The sequence below is a fragment of the Somniosus microcephalus genome, chromosome 4 (genome assembly GCF_052327205.1).
Source record: "Somniosus microcephalus isolate GS21.2 chromosome 4, FLI_Smic_1.0, whole genome shotgun sequence".
Classification (NCBI taxonomy): domain Eukaryota; kingdom Metazoa; phylum Chordata; class Chondrichthyes; order Squaliformes; family Somniosidae; genus Somniosus; species Somniosus microcephalus.
The window spans coordinates 38,455,826-38,477,174 of NC_140990.1; the positions used below are offsets into that span (position 1 = coordinate 38,455,826).

General features: G+C 47.1%; 1 pseudogene across 1 annotated transcript in view; it reads right to left on the reverse strand.

The window, feature by feature from the left end:
• Nucleotides 1-215: 215 nt before the first annotated feature.
• LOC147118660 (uncharacterized) overlaps nt 216-21,349 on the reverse strand; it is a 53,196-nt pseudogene continuing 32,062 nt past the window's right edge. The window contains exons 3-4 of the transcript XR_015077868.1: nt 6,260-7,332; nt 216-299 (exon numbers count right to left, since the gene is read on the reverse strand). The product of XR_015077868.1 is annotated as an uncharacterized LOC147118660 (transcript). The remainder of the gene's footprint in view (nt 300-6,259; nt 7,333-21,349) is intronic.

A 21,349-nucleotide genomic window follows, 5' to 3' on the forward strand; every position in this document is an offset into this window, starting at 1 on the left:
AGGATCGTACGGCAGGAACAGAACTTCAGCCTGGACACAGTCCTTCAGGGCCACACTGAGAGGGGCAAACGGCACTTTGGCCTTTCTTGTCTCTCTTCACTGACAGCAAAGTCCCCGTGTGGGTAATCTTGAGGCCTGTAAGAAATGTGTCCCAGCCGCTCTCTTCCATGGTTCAGAGCTCCTAGGCACGGAACAGAAGGCTTCTTTACAACTGTGTTTAGAGTCAGGAAGAACAACGGTGAACGCTGGAAACGTGCTGTCAAATCAGAGATTGGTGTCAAACTGCGATCTGCTCCTGACTGAAAGTGAAACGGCAGGTTTAAGTTTCTAGTCTAAAAATCACAGGTAATTATTCCACGAAGATTTAACATGATTGTGTGACAGTCCTGAGTCTACCATTTTAAGGCAGGCATTAACCCATTTAAAATAAACCCGTTTAAAATAAATTGGTTAAGGCCTACATTAAAATAGCAGATGGAGGAGTTCACAGGAGCCTGTTAACTGCTGGTACAATTATACAACAGACATTTGATCTCCAGATAAAGAAGGACCTGCAGCGTGTTTCCAGGAATTCCCTGTTTTATTGATGTGTGTGTTAGACACCAGGATAACTAAAAAAATACACGACACGGGACATCCACAGGGGTGCGATCCCGACAGTCACTCTGGAATCACTCCCGCTGTGGAACTCCACCATTGACCCTGCTGAAGGTTGTAGGCTCAGGGAGTGGGGCCTCCAGGAGTGGACGGTAAGAAAGCTGGGTTTTATTAGAAGATCAGATTTTATATGAAATAGTCATAAAAGTAAAGTCTTGCTTTGTTTTATATACATGTATGTTTAATATGAGTAAACTTTGTATTATAGACCCGTGTCTAGTGAACTATTAGCTTGTAATCACCTCAGACAGAACAGGCTCTAATTATCCCTTTTAAGCTGAAACAGAACCAGCAGAGCTGAGAACTCTGCCTGTGTGGACTGAGCGGAACCGTGAAGGCCATTTGTTTCTTGAAATGTCCCAGTAAAAGCAAACTCTGACATTGTTCTGACTTGCAGATTCCTCGTAGCTCCAATGACTAGGAAGCGGTTACTCGATGAACCCTAAACAGCCATCCAATGGAATGCTTTGTTTGATGAATGTCTTTCAGCTCAATGGTTTGATTGGCCGAGGTAATCAGGGTCACATGGGCTATACCTGATTGGGCTTTAAATACAGGAACAGTTTGCAACTTAGGTCAGAGAGCACCCCGGGAAGAAGAAAGCTGATGGCTACAGCCAAGGTGGAACATCCTTCGGGCTGTCCCTGGAGTGGGAGCACGCGTTGTCCGTCGGGACGCTGGAGGCCTTCCGTGACCGGTGGGCATCAGAGGGACTGGAGTCAATTGTCAACACCAGCAACAGTATTCGCTTCTGATTTAATTATAATTTGGAGTTGATTGTGCCCCTTTAAACAGGGGCTCTCTCGGTAATGTGACATCGATTGATGACAATGTCATTCTAATTGGCATTTTAAAAGAGTCGAACATCCTTTCGTGCCTCTCAGGCTTGGCAATGATCAAAGTCTGAGTTCATGGATACAGCTTGTTAGATTATGAGTCTTATATAAATGTAATGTAAATATTACAATAAATATTCCTTTGTAGAATCTCCCATGTAAATATTTTGCACTCATTTAGTATATGAGTTGTATTATTGCAGAATGTTAAAAATAAAGCCTGTGCTCAGGGGGATTAAGGTGTGTGGAGTGTTTCATTGGAGATCTCGAACTCAACTAGGAATAGCGTAAAAGCTCATCAGGATTGTAAACAACTTCAGTCTGACATACACTGGAGATTGGTGTCAGTGACTGGGGTCAGTTTATATCAGACAGGAGGAGATTGGTGTCGGTGACTGTGGGGTTGGTTTATATCAGACAGGAGGAGATTGGTGTCAGTGACTGTGGGGTTGGTTTATACCAGACTGGAGATTGGTGTCAGTGACTGGGGCTGGTTTATATCAGACAGCAGGAGATTGGTGTCAGTGACTGTGGGGTTAAGAACATAAGAAATAGGAGCAGGAGTAGGCCATTGGGCCCCTCAAGCCTTCAATAAGATCATGGCTGATCATCGACCTCAACTCGTGCTTGACTAATCTACTGGAATTTTTTGAGAATGTGACTGGTAGAATAGATAAGGGAGAACCAGTGGATGTGGTGTATTTGGACTTTCAGAAAGCTTTCGATAAGGTCCCGCATAAGAGATTAACGTGTAAAGTTAAGGCACATGGGATTGGGGGCAAGGTACTGACTTGGATAGAGAACTGCTTGGCAGACAGGAAGCAACAAGTTGGAATAAACGGCTCTTTTTCCGAGTGGCAGGCAGTGACTAGTGGGGTACCGCAGGGATCGGTCCTAGGACCCCAGCTAGTCACAATATATATTAATGATCTAGACGAGGGAACTAGATGTAATATCTCCAAGTTTGCAGACGACACAAAGCTAGGTGGGCGTGTGTGCTGTGAGGAGGATGCCGAGAAACTCCAGTATGATTTGGACAAGTTGGGTGATTGGGCAGATGCATGGCAGATGTAGTATAATGTGGATAAATGCAAGGTTCTCCACTTTGGTGGCAAGAACAGGAAGGCAGATTATTATCTGAACGGCAATAGATTGGGAGAAGGGAAAGTGCAACGAGAACTGGGTGTCTTTGTGCACCAGTCGCTGAAGGTAAACATGCAGGTGCAGCAGGCAGTTAAGAAGGCAAATGGTATGTTCGAGTACAGGAACAAGGATGTCTTGCTGCAGTTGTACAGGGCCTTGGTGAGACCACACCTTGAGTATTGTGTGCAGTTTTGGTCGCCTTATCTGAGGAAGGATGTTCTTGCCATGGAGGGAGTGCAGCAAAGATTCACCACACTGATACCAGGGATGGCAGGAATGAAGTATGAGGAGAGATTGGGTCAATTGGGCTTGTACTCGCTGGAGTTTAGAAGCATGAGAGGGGATCTCATTGAAACTTATAAAATTCTAACAGGACCAGACAGACGAGATGCAGGAAGGATGTTCCCGATGGCGGGGGAGTCCAGAACCAGGGGTCACAGTCTAAGGATAAGGGGTAAGCCATTTAGGACAGAGATGAGGAGGAATTTCTTCACTCAGAGAGTGGTGAACCTGTGGAATTCTCTACCACAGAAGGCAGTAGAGACCAATTCATTAAATATATTCAAGAAGGAGTTAGATATATTTCTTAAGGCTAAAGGGATCAAGGGATATGGAGAGAAGGCAGGAACAGGGTACTGAATTTGGATGATCAGCCATGATCTCATTGAATGGCGGAGCAGGCTCGAGGGGCCGAATGGCCTACTCCTGCTCCAATCTTCTATGTTTCTAACTCCACTTTCCTGCCCAATCTCCATATCCCTTGATTCCCCATGAGTCCAACAATCTATCTATCTCAGTCTGGAATATACTCAAAGACTCAGCATTCACAGTCCTCTGGGGCAGAGAATTCCAAAGATTCATATCCCTCTGAGTGAAGAAATTCCTCCACATCTCAGTCTTAAATGGCCTACCCTTTATCCTGAGACTATGACTCCTAGTTCGAGACAGACCAGCCAGGGGAAACAACCTCTCAGCATCTACCCTGTCAATCCCCATCAGAATCTTGTATGTTTCAATGAGATCACCTCTCGTTCTTCTAAACTCCAGCGAGTATATCACACAGGAGATTAGTGTCAATGCAGTGAAATCTCTTGCAGGGTTTATCCCTGTGAAAATTCTGCTGGATTATCAGGAATGTGGGTACTGGGGATCTCCTGTGTAAATAATTGCAGAATCACAGAAGGATCTTTACTCGGACTCTAACCCGTGCTGTACCTGCCCTGGGAGTGTTTGATGGGACAGTGTAGAGGGAGATTTACTCTGTATCTAATCCGTGTTGTACCTACCCCGGGAGTGATTGATGGGACAATGTAGAGGGAGCTTTACTGTGTATCTAACCTGTGCTGTACCTGCCCCGGGAATGATTGATGGGACAATGTAGAGGGAGGTTTACTCTGTATCTAACCCGTGCTGTACCTGCCCTGGGAGTGTTTGATGGGACAATGTAGGGGGAGGTTTACTCTGTATCTAACCTGTGCTGTACCTGCCCTGGGAGTGTTTGATGGGACAGTGTAGATGGAGCTTTACTCTGTATCTAACCCGTGCTGTACCTGCCCTGGGAGTGTTTGATGGGACAGTGTAGATGGAGCTTTACTCTGTATCTAACCCGTGCTGTACCTGCCCTGGGAGTGTTTGAACCTGCAAGTTAATAAGACGAGGCATTAGCTAGAATCTTACACCCTAAGTCTCTCTGCTCCTCCACTCCTTTCAAAGTTTTACCATTTCATGTACATTTCCTATGTTTATCTTCCTCCTAAATCTATCACCTCACACATCTCCAGTCTGAAGAACATCCATTAACCACTACTCTCTGTTTTCTGCCCTTTACCCAACTTCCTATCCACGCTGCCCCACTCCCTTTAATACCGTGAGCCTTAATTTGATCAACAAGCCTCCTGTCCAGCACCTTATCAAACACCTTTTGACAATCCATCTACACAACATCCACTGCATTTCCTCCGTCACTGCACCGAGTGCAGCCCCAGGCCTGATTATAAAAACAGTGAACATTATCCACCCGCCTGTTCCCTCAGCAAAGGGGCCCTGCACCAAACTCCGTGACAGACAGGAAGTCAGGGAGCATCTGTAAATGGAGGAGATGTGGTGACTGGTCAGGGAGCGTCTGTAAATGGAGGAGAAATGGAGACTGGTTAGGGAGCGTCTGTAAATGGAGGAGAAATGGTGATTGGTCAGGGAGCGTCTGCAAATGGAGGAGAAATGGAGACGGTCAGGGAGCGTCTATAAAAGGAGGAGAAATGGTGACTGGTCAGGGAGTGTCTGTAAATGGAGGAGAAATGGTGACAGGTCAGGGAGCATCTGTAACTGGAGGAGAAATGGTGCCTGGTCAGGGAGCATCTGTAAATGAAGGAGAAATGGTGACTGGTCAGGGAGTGTCTGTAAATGAAGACAAATTGGTGACTGGTCAGGGAGCATCTGTAAATGAAGGAGAAATGATGACTGGTTAGGGAGCATCTATAAATTAAGGAGGAATGGTGACAAAAATCTACAGGAATGCATTGAAAGCAAAACTGATTTATTTGACACTAGCTGAAGTGCCCGGCGGTGCCGAGGCTTTTTCGAGGGAATGTTGTTGTTGGAAGAGAGAGAGAGAGAGTGACTGGGGGGAAGAGAGAGAGCGACTGGGGGGAAGAGAGAGAGTGACTGGGGGGAAGAGAGAGTGCGACTGGGGGGAAGAGAGAGAGCGACGGGGGGAACAGAGAGAGCGACTGGGGGGAAGAGAGAGAGCGACTGGGGGAAGAGAGGGAGGGGAGGGGGGGAGGGAGGGGGAGGGGAAGGGAGGGCAGAGGGAGGGGAAGGGAGGTCGGGGGGGAAGGGAGGGCAGGGGGAGGGGAAGGGAGGGCGGGGGGAGGGAGAGGGAGGGGGGAGGGGGAGGGCGGGGAAGGGAGGGCAGGGAGGGCGGGGGGGAAAAGGGGGGGAGGGAGGGCGGGGGGCGCCCCCCCCGAGGGTCGCCCCCCGAGGTGAAGACCGCCGATTGCGCGCGCAGCAGGAGCTGAGACGCGGCGTCTCTCTCGGCCGGCGGGCCCGGTTGCCAGGGTAACCGTGACGCTGACCAAGCCACAGAGAGAGACGCTGCGTCTCAGCTGCTCCTGCTGCGCGCGCGGCCCCCCACCCCCCGCCCGAGGGTCGCGGCCCCCCCCCGCCCCCCGAGTGTCGCGGCCCCCCCCGCCCCCCCCGAGGGTCGTGGCCCCCCCGAGGTGAAGACCGCCGATTGCGGCTGTGGGAGACGTCCGGCGGGCCCGGTTGCCAGGGTAACGCTGGACGCTCAGCAAGCCCCGCCCCCCGGCCAGCCAGAGAGAGACAGCGCATCTCAGCTCCTGCTGCGTGCGCACCCTAGCGGCACTGGGCTGAGGCTCGGCCCTCCAGCCTTCGAGTGGGGCCGGGAGGTGCCTAGCTCAGGCGTGGGTGCGGAGGAGACGCCGAGGCTTCTAGGCCTACCTGGAAAAACGGGGAAAGGTAGGAAAATTAATGAGATTAGATAAGTTAATTACTTTCTAAATCATTTTTTTAAAAACAATATGTGTTTTAAAAGCAACGTTTTTTTTAAGACGCAGAAAGCGGGAAAAAGAAAGGAAAAGTTTGGAATCAAGATGGCGGCGACTCACCTCGGTTCAGAACGATAAAGCCCGGCCACACACGCACCGATTGGCCCGGCGGCACACGCCAGCAACCCGGCGTACGATTGGTCAAGCTCGAGGTCACTCTGTCGCTAATGAGCGGATAATGAGATGTTAATGAGCGGAATGTTGAAGGTTTTTGGGATACCGCGGGCGCAATTTTAGCCCGGCCGAAACGTAAATATGCTTAAAACCGTCTCAGAAGCGTAAGCTTTCTTTGGAGGTAACGCGCGCGTAGGTACGCCCTGTAACTTTCGAGTGCATACCCGCAACGCACACGCGATGACAGATAGAATGACAGAAGTACCGATTTATATATATAGATATATCCAGAATATTAAACTCCAGTTATACGGTTATTAACACCAGCAGAAGCAAACTCCAACTGTCAGAATGAACATGGTTCAGTCCTGGATGTGATTAACAGCAGCAACAACAGCAGAATCCAACCCCTGCAGTCACTGGTGAACTTGCTGGTGTGTCAGCAGTTGGGATGGCCGAGTGAATCCCATTCCACACACTGAGCAGGTGAACGGGCTCTCCCCGGTGTGAACTCGCTGGTAGGTCAGCAGGTTGGATGACTGAGTGAATCCCTTCCCACACATGGAGCAGGTGAACGCCCTCTCCCCGATGTGAACTCGCTGGTGTATCAGCAGATCCTTTGTGCTTTTAAAGATCTTCTCACAGTCAGAACATTTAAAAGGTCTTTTATCTGTGTGAACAAGTTGATGTCCAGTGAGGTGCGATGACCGAGTGAATCCCTTCCCACACACGGAGTAGGTAAACGCCCTCTCCCCAGTGTGAACTCGCTGGTGTCTCAGCAGGTTGGATGACTGAATGAATCCCTTCCCACACATGGAGCAGGTGAACAGTCTCTCCTCAGCGTGAACTCGCTGGTGTTTCAGAAAGTCAGATGAATTAGTGAATCCCTTCTCACATACGGAACAGGTGAATGGCCTCTCCCCCGTGTGAATGCGCTGGTGTGTCAGAAGTTTGGATGGTCGATTAAATCCCTTCCCACATGTTGAGCAAGTGAACGGCCTCTCTCCAGTGTGAATGCACTGGTGTCTCAGAAGCTCGGATGAACGAGTGAATCCCTTCTTACACATGGAGCAGGGGAACAGCCTCTCTCTAGTGTGAATGTGCTGGTGTTTCACAAGCTCAGATGAACAAGTGAATCTGTTCCCAGACATGGAACAGGTGAATGGCCTCTCCCCAGTGTGAACTCGCTGGTGTACCAGACAGTTGGATGAATGAGTGAATCCCTTCCCACACACGGGGCAGGTGAATGGCCTCTCCCTGGTGTGACTGTGTCGATGAATTTCCAGCTTCGATGAAGAACTGAATCCCTTCCCACAGTCCTCACATTTCCACAGTTTCTCCGTGGTGCGGGTGTCCTTGTGTCTCTCCAGGTTGGATGATCAGTTGAAGCCTTGTCCACACACAGAACACGTGTCCGTTTTCTCCCCGCTGTGAACGGTGCGATGTTTTTTCAGGCTGTGTAACTGGTTAAGGCTCTTTCCACAGTCAGTGCACTGGAACACTCTCACTCGGGTCTGTGTGTCTCGGGCACACTGACGTTTGAAATCTCTTCCCACAGACAAACATTTCTCCTATATTAAAAGGCCGATGATATTCAGGTCCTGATGAAGCATGTCACTCTGTCAGATCTTGACGTGATGTTTGGTTTCTAATGCCCTGTAAAAGGAGTTTACAAAAGTTATCACTGTAAATACAGGATAGAAATTTGGATTTTTCTCCCTTTCTCTCCTCAAGGTGCTGCTCGATGATCGGGTTTGGCCCCAGTCACTCTTTGCCCTCCAGTACCTCGCTAATAGCAATTCTGGGCTTGTGGGCCTATACGGCGAGCTGCCAGCATTTCGACCATGGGGAGCAGCACAGCCGCTGTCCCTGGCTGATTCTGTCTGGAAAAGCTGAGGCCAATGGTAGCACACCAACAACAACTTGTATTTACATAGCGCCTTTAACGTAGTAAAACGTTCCAAGGTGCTTCACAAGAGTGGAATGGGCAAAAGTTGATCTGAGGGCCGAGGCAACTGAACGCACGGCCACCAATGGTGGAGCGAAGGAAGCGGGGGATGAACAACAGGCCAGAATTGGAGGAATGCAGAGTTCATAGAATCAGAGAATGGTACAGCCTTTCGGCCCATTGTCCCAGAGCCAGCTCTTTGAATTTAGGCCCACTCCTCTGCTTTATCCCCACAGACCCGCAATTTGTTTCCCAATTCAAGTAGTTCTCCAATTCCCCTTTGAAAGTTGCCATTGAATCTGCTTCCACCACCACTTCAGGCAGTGCCTTCCAGGTCATAACAACTCGCTGCTTAAATTCTTTCCTCATGTCGCCGCTGGTTCTTTTGACAATGACCTTAAATCTGAGTCCTCTGGTTACCGACCCTTCTGACACTGGAGTCAGTTTCTCCTTATTAAGAGGGTTGTAAACACCTGGTCCACTTGGCACTGAAGTGTCTGAAACTCATAATAGGAACTCCAGGGAAACAAAATACTGACAAATGTTAAACTGTTCTGTTGACAAACAAAATCTGAATTTAAGTTTTAAAAGATAAATTGTTTAACAGGAGTTCACACTGACTCACCTGACTGGCCGACTCAAGTTCCGCCCCTCAAACACCATGATTGGTGGCCGAACTCGCTGCTCCCTTGGCCCTCCGGCCTCTGAACTCTCTTCCTATTGGTTCCCAGGGCCATCAATCACCACTCGCTAACATTACACTGCCAGATGAGGTTCAGGGGCTCAGAGGAAGAAAATAAATGAGGCCATGAATCTGAGTTGGGAAATACAATGAGAGAAACATGATTCAATATGTAAACGAAACTATTTCAAATCAACTCAAATGAGTTGTTGCCATTAATATATTCTTTTTGTGCCAAGTGGGAAACAAGTGATGTTTTCCCACACACAGAACAGGTGAACAGCCTCTCCCCGGTGTGACTGCATCAATGAGTTTACAGCTCGGATGGGAATCACTTCCCACAGTTCCCACATTTCCACGGTTTCTCCGTGGTGCGGGTGTCCTTGTGTCTCTCCAGGTTGGACGATCGGTTAAAGCCTCGTCCACACACAGAACACGTGTACGGTTTCTCCCCGCTGTGAATGGTGCGATGTTTTTTCAGGCTGTGTAACTGGTTAAAGCTCTTTCCACAGTCAGTGCACTGGAACACTCTCACTCGGGTGTGTGTGTCTCGGTGTTTTTCCAGTCACACTGATGTTTGAAATCTTTCCCCACAGGCAGAACAGACAAACATTTCTCCTTCCACATTCAAAGGCCGATGATATTCGGGTCCTGATGAATGGAGTGACTCTGTCAGATCTTGATGTGATGTTTGGTCTGAGTTTGCGGTGTGTAAATGCTGCCCTTCTCACAGCCTGTAAAAGGAGTTTACAAAAGCCATCACTGTGAGTCCAGGATAGAAATTGACAAGATTCTCTCCTCCTGGTTTCTGGCCAAGGGGGCTGTGCATGCGCCCTGCTGCCCCCTGAGCCTCTCAAGATGGTGGCTGTTACCCCGGGCCTGTCACCGGGAGAAATCCCCGCAGCTGCCGCCCCGCTTGGGGCAAGCGCCCGGCCCGGAGGATCTTGTTCGGGGCCTGAGGCCCACCCCGGGTGTGTGTGAAGCAGATAATGTTGAGTGTTTTAATAATGGGGCCTGGGGCCGCACTTGGGGTGTGAGCAGCCCGCGTCACCCCGGGGTTCATTAACCTGCTCCCTCCACCATCTTTATAAACCCTGCGGCACAGCCTACCCGCAGTTTATTAATCTCCCGCCCCCGCTCCCGCCGACCTGCAGCTCCGCCCAGTGAGAGACACGTGACCCGGGCCCGCGGCCTGATTGACAGGAGCTTCCGACCAATAGGGAGCGAGCGGGGCGGGGCTGGGGGAGCGAGCCGGCGGCGGGTCCTCCAACGAATCGTGACGCCCGAGGGGCGGGACTAGCGCCGGCTGATTGTCTGATCCGCAGGGCAGCGAATTTCTCCAGTCCCTTGTTCAGGGCCCGGGGCCAGGGGAGGCTGTGGGCCTTTATTCCCCTTATTGGACACAAGGCTCTTTGTCTCACAACACACTGGCTCAGGTTTTAACAATCGGTTTACAGGAAATAGTGAATTGAAAATTGCAAAACTGAGATTGTTAGAATTACATAGGATTACACAGGATATACGGCACAGAAACAGGCCATTCGGCCCAACCAGTCCATGTCAGTGTTTCTGCTTCATACATAGAAACATAGAAGATAGGAGCAGGAGTAGGCCATTCGGCCCTTCGAGCCTGCTCCGCCATTCAATGAGATCATGGCTGATCATCCAAATTCAGTACCCTGTCCCTGCCTTCTCCCCATATCCCTTGATCCCTTTAGCCTTAAGAAATATATCTAACTCCTTCTTGAATATATTTAATGAATTGGCCTCAACTGCCTTCTGTGGTTGCCTCACACGAGCCTCCTCCTGTCTTTCCTCATCTAAATCTATCACCATATCCCTCTATTCCCTTCTCCCTCATCTGCTTGTCCAGCCTCCCCTTAAATGCATCGATACTATTCGCTTCAACCACTCCCTGTGGTAGCGAGTTCCACATTCTCACCACTCGCTGGGTAAAGAAGTTTCTTCTGAATTCCCTATTCGATTTCTTGGTGACTATCTTATATTGATGGCCTCTACTTCTGCTCTTCCCCCACAAGTGGAAACATTCTCTTTGTATCCACTCTATCAAAAAAATTTCATAATTTTAAGGACCTCTATTAGGTCACCCCTCAGCCTTTTTTCAAGAGAATAGAGACCCAGCCTGTTCATCCTTTCCTGATATGTATACCCTCGCATTTCTGGTATCATCCTTCTAAATCTTCTCTCCTCCCTCTCCAGTGCCTCTATATCCTATTTATAATATGGTGACCAAAACTGTATGCAGTTCTCTAAGGGCTGAATTTTGTCGGTGCTCAGAGTGCAGGTTTGGAGGCGAGTCCGCTGTCAAAATCACAAAAACTGACAGTGGGTCGGTATCCCGCTCTGAACCGCCTCCTTGTGAGTTTCCTAAGTGTTGGGTCTGTCATCCCTGAACAGACCCGACACCAAGCGGCAGGTCAGTCAATTTAGATACTTTAAAGCTTGTTAAAAGGTAGTTAAGCACCATTTTCCCATGTACTTACCATTTTCCCAGGTTTTTAATGAGGTTCCCGGAGAGCGACTATCACGTCAGGTAAGTATGTCGGGTTCTCAATGACTGTGGATTGCTGTGAATAGGTGAAAGCTGCAGAAGTGGTCTAAAACCTACCGTTTCACAGCTGTTCACTTCCCAATCTTAGAATCTGGGGCATTAATGATTTGGAACCCACTTTGGAGCTTTATGCAAACACGATTTCCCTTTTATAAAACCATGTTGACTCTGCCTAATCATATAATCATTTTCTAAGTGCCCTGTTCCACTTCCTTAATAATGGATTCCAGCATTTTCCCGAGGACTGATGTCAGGCTAACTGGCCTGTAGATCCCTGTTTTCTCTCTCCCTCCTTTCTTGAATAGTGGGGTTACATTTGCTACCTTCCATTCCACGAGGGCCTTTCCAGAATCTAGTGAATTTTGGAAGATCATAACCAATGCATCCACTATCTCTGCAGCCAACTCTTTTAGAACCCTAGGATGTAGGCCGTCAGGTCCAGGGGATTTGTCGGCTTTTAGTCCCGTTAGTTTCTCAAGTACTTTTTCTCGACTGATATGAATTACTTTAAGTTCCTCACTCTCATTAGCCCCTTGGTTCCCCACGATTTCTGGAATCTCAACCTTCTCCAGTGTAGCTCACGCGGCTCCAGCTCGCGCAGCCTAAGCCCGGGCTGTCTGCACTGTGGCCACAACATGCCCGTAGACTTGTACGAGAGGTCGGGACCTCTTGTCCTGACCGAGGTGGACGAGAAGCCTGCGCAGCCCCTCCGTGTCAAGTATGACAACGTGGACAGAGATGTGCTGGGTAAAGTGCTGAGCCCGGCCCAGGTACTGACTGCAGCTGAGAGCTGAACACACAGGAACCGCTCCAGTGCCTGGAGCCAGCAACAAGAGGCAGCAAAAGCAAGGAAGGCACAGAGTACAAAAGCAAGGAAGTTATAATGAACCTTCATAAAACACTGGTTCGGCCTCAACTGGGGTATTGTGTCCAATTCTGGGCCCCGCACATTAGGAAGGATGTGAAGGCCTTAGAGAGGGTGCAGAAAAGATTTATAAGAATAGTTCCAGGAATGAGGGACTTCAGTTACGTGGATAGACAGAAGAAGCTGGGGTTGTTCTCCTAAGAGCAGAGAAGGTTGGGAGGAGATCAGATAGAAGTGTTCAAAATCATGAGGGGTCTAGACAGAGTAGAGAGAGAGAAACTGTTCCCATTGGCGGAAGGGTCGAAAACCAGAGGACACAGATTTAAGGTGATTGGCAGAAGAACCAAAGGTGACATGAGGAAAAACTTTTTTACGCAGCGAGTGGTTAGGATCTGGAATGCACTGCCTGAAAGGGTGGTGGAGGCAGATTCAATCACGGCTTTCAAAAGGGAATTGGATAAGTACCTGAAAGGAAAACATTTGCAGGGTTACGGGGAAAGGGCGGGGAGTGGGACTAGCTGAAGTGCTCTTGCAGAGACCCAGCACGGGCTCAATGGGCCGAATGGCCTCCTTCTGTGCTGTAACCATTCTATGATTCTAAGTTTATATTGTGGTTAATAACAGACAAACTCTGTTCTTTCTCCTGATCTGATTACAGATTCCAACCAGTAGATTCAGTGATAAGATAACAACAGAAAATGCTGGAAAAACTCAGCAGGCCAGGCAACATCCGTGGAGAGAAAATAGAATGGAATGTCTTATCAGTGTTGCCATGGCGACCTGTCTGCAGTGAAACGTCTGTTTGAGTTTCTAACTCAGACTAAACTTCTCTTTCCCACAATACACTTTATATCAGACATTTGATGTCAATGTATTTCAGCCATGTTATGTTAATATCTCTAAAATCTACAGGGAGATCAGATCCACAAATCTTTAAAAGTTGGAGGACAAGTTTATAAAGTGGTTTAAAAATGTTACCCGAGGTTTTTTATAAATGGGGCGTAGAAAACAAAACCATCGGTTCGGCTGCAGTAAGAATAAGTTTTGGGAATCTTACATTAGGAAGGATGTCGGGGCCACAGAGAGGCAGCAGAATAAATTCACTGAGGTTATACCATGGATGAGAGGCTTTAGTTATCAGAGAATCAGAGAATGATACAGCACAAAAGGTGGCCATTCGGCCCACCATGCTTGTGCCAGCTCTTTGGGAGAGCTATCCAATTAGTCCCACTCCCTTGCTCTTTCCCCATATCCCGGTAAATGTTTTCCCTTCAAATATTATCCAATTCCCTTTTGAAAGTTACTCTTGAATCTGCTTCCTCCACCCTTTCAGGCAGTGCATTTCAGATCATAATAACTCGCTGGGTAAAGAAATGTTTCCTCATGATGGCCTGTCTGCAGTGAAGCGCCTGTTTGAGTTTCTAACTGAGGCGAACTTCTCTTTCCCAGGAGGAGAGACGAGAGAAACTGGGGCACTTCTCATTGGAACAAAGCAGGGTGAGAGGAGATGTGAGCGAGGTGTTTAAACTTCATCAACGACACCGACCAAAATATCAGAGACACTCCCTGTCCCTCAGGACCTGTGTCCAGGGGAGAAGCTGATGGGTTTATCAGATCATCTTTGGGTTAAATGTTGTGCTCGTGGAGCTGAGCCTCTAGTGTCAGCATCAAACACTCTCCAGTCGGGTACAGCATGGGTTAGATACAGAGTAAACCCATCAGCTGCTCCCCGACACAGATACCGAGGGACAGGGAGTGTCCGGGACAATGACATTTCTCACTCAATAAGGAATAAATTGATCCTGTACATCTCCCCATTAATCCTGGGCTCCACACTGGGCGAATCCTGCTCCTGTTTCCCTTCCTGTAACAGCACTGAGCTGAGTCCAAAGATGTGCGGGTTAGGTTGATTGGCCATGATAAAAATTGGCCCTTAGTGTTAGGGGGGATTAAATACGTGGGGTTACAGGGTTACGGGGATACGGCTTGGGTGGGATGGCTGTTGGTGTAGGGACCGGGTGCTAGGGTTTGGATGATCAGCCATGATCTCGTTGAATGGTGGAGCAGGCTCGAAGGGCCGAATGGCCTACTCCTGCTCCTATCTTCTATGTTTCTATGTTTCTATGTAAACCCAGCCCATAATGAGCAGGGCTCAGGGAGGCTGGTTGCTAGGCACTGCAGTGACGTCATAAAGCAGCACCATTCAGCCCAGCTGGTCGTCTCCTTGTCCCTTTAAAGGTGGAGAGCCGGGACACCCTGTCTCCAAACACATCCCACCTGTTCATACTGAGAATCCCCGGGGAAGGCCCAAGGCCCAGAGTGTGGAACACAACCAAGGGGGAAAGAGGAGGAGAGAAGGGGAGCTAAATCAAGGAGTCGGGACTGAGGGACACCAAACTTCATAAGAACATAAGAACATTAGAAATAGGAGCAGGAGTAGGCCAATCGGCCCCTCGAGCCTGCTCCGCCATTCAATAAGATCATGGCTGATCTGATCCTAACCGCCAATCCACTATCACAGAACCATCTCCTGAATCTAACAGAATTAGACACACGAAATAGGAGCAGGATCAGGCTACACGGCCCCTGGGCCCGCTCCGCTACCCACAGGGCCATGACCATTCCGAACCTAGACTCATGTCCAAATTCCTGCCCGCTCCCCGTAACCCTTAATTCCCTTTACTTCTAGGAAACTGTCTATTTCTGTTTTAAATCTATGTAATGATGTAGCTTCCACAGTTTTTTGGGGCAGCATATTCCATGGACCTACCAACCTCTGAGTGAAGGAGTTCCTCCTCATCTCAGTTTTGAAAGAGCAGCCCCTTATTCTAAGACTATGCCCCCTAGTTCTAGTTTCACCCATCATCGGGAACATCTTCCCCGCATCCACCCGATCCAACCCCTTCACAATCATACATGTTTCAATAAGATCGCATCTCATTCTTCTGAACTCCAATGAGTAGAGTCCCAATCTACTCAACCTCTCCTCATATGTCCATCCCCTCATCCCCGGGATTAACCGAGTGAACCTTCTTTGTACTGACTCGAGAGCAAGTATGTCCTTTCTTAAGTATGGACACCAAAACTGTACGCAGTATTCCAGGTGCGGTCTCACCAATACCTTGTACAACTGAAGCAATACCTCCCTATTTTTATATTCTATCCCCCTAGCAATGAAAGCCAACATTCCATTGGCCTTCTTAATCAGTTGCTGCACCTGCATACTAACCTTTTGAGTTTCGTGCACCAGGACCCCCAGATCCCTTTGTACTTCAGTACTTTCCAGTTTCTTGCCATTAAGATAATAACTTGCTCTACGATTTTTCCTGCCAAAGTGCATAACCTCACACTTTCCAGTATTGTATTCCATCTGCCAAATCTCTGCCCACTTACTTAGCCTGTCTATGTCCCCTTGCAGGTTTTTTATGTCCTCCTCACTCACTACTTTCCCTCCCATCTTAGTATCATCTGCAAACTTTGATATGTTACACTCGGTCCACTCCTCCAAATCGTTAATATAGATTGTAAAGAGTTGGGGACCCAGCACTGACCCCCTACGGAACACCACTAGTTACTGATTGCCAGTCTGAGAATGAACCATTTATCCCAACTCTCTGCCTTCTGTTAGATAGCCAATCCTCTATCCATGCCAGAATATTACCCCCAATCCCGTGATTTTTTATCTTAAGCAATAACCTTTTGTGTGGCACCTTGTCAAATGCCTTTTGGAAGTCTAAATACACTACGTCCACTGGTTCCCCTTTATCCACCCTATATGTTACTTCCTCAAAGAACACCAGCAAATTTGTCAAACATGACTTCCCCTTCATAAAACCATGCTGACTTTGTCCTATTAAATTATGATTATCCAAATGTCCTGTTACTGTCTCCTTAATAATGGACTCCAAAATTTTACCTACCACAGATGTTAGGCTAACTGGTCTATAGTTTCCAGCCTTCTGTCTACTGCCCTTTTTAAATAAAGGTGTTATATTAGCAGTTTTCCAGTCTGCCGGGACCTTTGCCAAGTCCAGGAAGTTTTGGAAAATTATTACCAATGCATCCACAATCCCTACCGCCACTTCCCTCAAGACCCTAGGATGTAAGCCATCAGGTCCAGGTGATTTATCTGCCTTGAGTCCCATTATTTTACCGAGTACCACTTCTAGTGATTTTGATCGTGTTTAGCTCCTCCCCCCCTTTAGCCCCCTGTTTGTCCAGTGTTGGTATATTCTTAGTGTCTTCTACTGTAAAGACTGATATGAAATATTCATTCAGTGTTTTTGCCATCTCCATATTTCCCACCATTAATTTCCCAGTCTCATCCTCTAAGGGACCAACATTTACTTTAGCCACCCTTTTTCTTTTTATATAACTATAAAAACTCTTACTATCTGTTTTTATATTTTTTGCTAATTTACTTTCATAATCTATCTTCCCTTTCTTAATCAATCTTTTTGTTATTTTTTTGCTGTCTTTTAAAATGTTCCCAATCCTCTATCCTCCCACTAGATTTGGCTACCTTATATGCCCTTGTTTTTAGTCGAATACTATCCTTAATTTCTTTACTTAGCCACGGATGGCTGTCTTTTCTTTTACACCCTTTTCTTCTCAGTGGAATATATTTTTTTTGGAAGTTGTAAAATAACTCCTCAAATGTACACCACTGATCATGTATCGTCTTACCCTTTAATCTATTTTCCCAATCCACTCTACTCAATTCCGCTCTCATACCTTCATAGTCTCCTTTATTCAAGCTTAGCACGCTTGTTTGAGATCCAACCTTCTCACCCTCTAATTGAATATGGAATTCAACCATGTTATGGTCACTCATTCCAAGGGGATCCTTTACTAGGACATTTTTAATTAATCCTGTCTCGTTACACAGGACCAGATCTAAGGTTGCTTGCCCCCTGGTCGGTTCAGTTACATACTGCTCAAGAAACCCATCCCTAATACATTCAATGAACTCATCCTCAAGGCAGCCCTGCCCAATTTGATTTGTCCAATTAATATGATAGTTAAAATCCCCCATAATTATAGATGTTCCCTTATTACAAGCCTCAACTATTTCCTGATTGATACTCCGTCCAACAGAGTTGCCACTGTTCGGAGGCCTATAGACTACGCCCACTAGTGTTTTTTTCCCCTTATTATTCCTTACCTCCAAACTGTTTCATTATCCTGATCTTTTGACCCAATATCATTTCTCTGTATTACAGTGATTCCTTCCTTTATTAACATAGCCACCCCACCTCCCCTTCCTTCCTGCCTGTCCTTCCTGATCGTTAAATAACCTGGTATGTTTAATTCCCAGGCCTTGTCACCCTGCAGCCATGTTTCTGTAATGGCCACAAGATCATACCCATATGTAGTTATTTGTGCCATTAACTCATCTATTTTGTTACGAATGCTACGTGCATTCAGAAAGAGAACTTTCAAAGATGTTTTGTGACACTTAGTTCCTGCTTTTGCCCTTTTTATTACTTTACCTTTTACTCCATACCTTCTGCCCCTTCCTGACATGCTCTGGTTTTTAATTTCCCCACTGCTACCTAAGTCTATGACCTTCTCTGTTGTCATTTTTATTATTTGCTCTCTAGGAACCTCCCCCCCACTAGTTAGTTTAAAGCCCTCTCTACAGCCCTAGTTATATGATCCGCCAGGACTCTAGTCCCAGCACTGGCCAAGTGAAGCCCGTCCCAACGGAACAGCTCCCTCCTGCCCCAGTACTGGTGCCAGTGTCCCAGGAAGCAAAACCCATTTCTCCCACACCAGTCTTTGAGCCACGCATTTAACTCTCTAATTTTATTTGTCCTAGCCAAATTCGCTCATGGCTCAGGTAATAATCCAGAGATTATTACCCTTGTGGTTCTGCTTTTTAATTTGGCCCCTAGCTGCTCAAACTCCCTCAGCAGAACCTCCTTCCTTGTCCTATCTATGTCGTTGGTACCAACATTGTGGTGTATGTGCCTTTAAGAGCAATTATGGTGTATGTGCCTTTAAGAGCCCCAGGTGTGCGTAATGCCGGTAATTGCCACTTGGGCTATATAAGCCTGTGTATTGTGTATATCCTTTAGAAACCCCCCCCCAGACTTGCTTAGTAAATACCTATGAACCAACTCCTGTCTTCAGTGTCTTTATCGACACACGGACACTACAGTGGCGACGAAGTGGAAACGGACTTACCTGCAATTCGGCAGCACCTCAAGGACATCGATTCCTCCAGCGTCCAGAAGACTCAAGGAAGTAAGAGAAACTGTGGTTTCACCAGCTGGCCAAGCTGGTGACAGGTACTGCGCTAATCCTTCCTGGGCATCAGGCTGGAGCTCCAGCGGCGGGCTCTACAGCTGAGACAGGCAGCGAAATTGGAGGCAAGCAATAACGGACTGGGAGGGTGCACTCGAGAGACGGCCGGCGCGGCAAGCAGGTCAGCGTTTAGACCTCCGTCGGTAACGAGTCTCCAAAAGTGAATAAACGAAAACCACAGTAAAACAGCGTTGTTATCGGTAGCAGCGGCGGGAAAGCGCGGGAAGCGCCATATCGTTGCTAGAGAGAGAGAAAAAAAAAGCACGGGAAGCGCCATATCTTTTCTGAAATGCCTAAATCTGGTAATATTGAGGCTTTTGATGGCGAAATAGAAGATTGGACCACATACGTGGAAAGAGTAGAGGTTTATTGCACTGCAAATGGAATAACAGATGAAAAAAAAGCTTCAGTACTTCTGAACTTAATGGGCGCGAAGACATACAGGCTGTTATGAAATTTAATCACTCCAGCCAAACCAAAGGACAAGACTTTTAAAGAAATTGTTGATACCCTGCAGGAGCATTTAAACCCAACACCGCTGCTGATAGCGGAACGATTCAAGTTCTTCAAGAGAAATCAACACAAGAATGAAAGTAACGCTGATTACCTAACCGAATTAAGAAAGCTATCAAAGTACTGCCAATTCGGAGCAGGACTATCGGATTATCTTCAAGACAAATTTGTTTGCGGTCTCTTAAGTGAAGGAACACAAAAAAGACTGCTTTCTGAAAAAGATTTAACATTGGACAAAGCTTTCAGTATGGCTGTATCATACGAAGCAGCAGCAAAAGGAGCTGCAGAGATACAACAAGAGACACAGGACTTCGGCACCCATAAAATGACACAGGAGTTCGGAAGATGTTATCGCTGCGGCAGATCCACCCATAACCAGAGGGACTGCTGGTTCAAGGGCAAAGCATGCAGGCAATGTGGTAAGATTGGACACATTGCACGGGTATGCCAATCTGGACAAAATAAATCCACTGACAGAAAACAAAAAATCAATAAAGAAAAGTACAGGAAGGTACAAATGATGACGGACAATAGCTCCGAAGACCAGAATAGCGATAGCGACTCCGGAAACAAGAGACTAAGCTGTCTCAAATTACATAATGTACTTGCCAAAGAGGATTACCAAACAATTTGGGTTACCCTCACAATAGCAGGGTTCCCAGTTAAAATGGAGCTAGATACAGGATCAGCTCTAACCGTAATAAATCGACGAGATTACGAGAGGCTATTTTCGCATATACCTCTAAAAGACACATCCATTATCTTAAAAACATATACGGGGCAGAAAGTCTGCCCCAAAGGAAAAATAAGGGTGCCTGTGGTATACAACGGCAAAGAAATACAAAAGTTGTATTTATACATTCTACAAGATGGTGGTCCACCATTGTTGGGACGTGAATGGATAAGGAAGATACGTTTAGACTGGCACTCCATTCAGGCACTGACGGTGACCAGTAAGGAAAAAAACAATGATGACATCATACCTGAACGATTAAAAGACATCTTGGCCAACGCCAAAGAAGTGTTTCAAGAGAAACTAGGAACCTTGAAAGGCATCATCGCCTCAATAAAAGTGGAAGATACAGCAATTCCAAAATTTTTTAAGTCAAGACCGGTGCCATACGCAATACGTCTGGCAGTCGAGGCAGAGCTGAAGAATTTGGAAAAGGCAGGCGTATTATCCAAAATAGATTGGAGCGAATGGGCAACACCCATTGTTCCAGTCATGAAAAAAACATTGAAAAATAACTCTGAGGAACAGAAAAAAATTCGCATCTGTGGGGACTTTAAGGTGACTGTAAACCCGGTCCTTCACACGGTACAGTATCCTCTTCCGAGGATAGAAGATATTTTCGCCTCACTATCCGGAGGGAAACGTTTCACAAAAATTGACTTGGCACAGGCATATCTACAGATGGAGGTTGAGGAGACCTCTAAAAAGTATCTCACAATAAACACACACAAAGGCCTGTACCAGTACAATCGACTGGTTTTTGGAATAGCATCAGCTCCAGCTATCTGGCAAAGGGCTATGGAGCAAGTCCTGCAAGGGATTCCGGGGACTCAATGCTACCTAGACGACATCCTTATAACAGGAGAAAACGACAACGAGCACCTTGCCAATTTGGAGCAGGTGCTCACGAGGCTGAAAGAATGGGGCCTACGAGCAAATCGCCCCAAGTGCGAATTTTTCCAAAATCAGATATCATATTGTGGCCACATAATTAATAAGGAAGGGTTGCATAAGTCACCTGAAAAAAATTGAATCAGTTATAAAAGCCCCAGCACCTGAAAATGTTTCACAATTAAGGTCATTCCTGGGGTTAATAAATTACTATCATAAACTTTTACCGAACTTATCAACTATTCTACACCCTCTTAATGATCTTCTACAGACAGGAGTGATTTGGAAATGGAACGAAGACTGTAAACGTGCCTTCCATAAATGTAAAGACTTAATCACATCCAAGAAAATTTTGGCTCATTACAACCCATCACTACCAATCAGACTGGCGTGCGATGCATCCCCTTACGGCATAGGAGCGGTATTGTCCCATAGATTCCCTGATGGCTCGGAACGGCCGATAGCTTTTGCGTCACGCTCATTGAACTCAGCTGAGCGTAACTATGCCCAGATAGACAGGGAA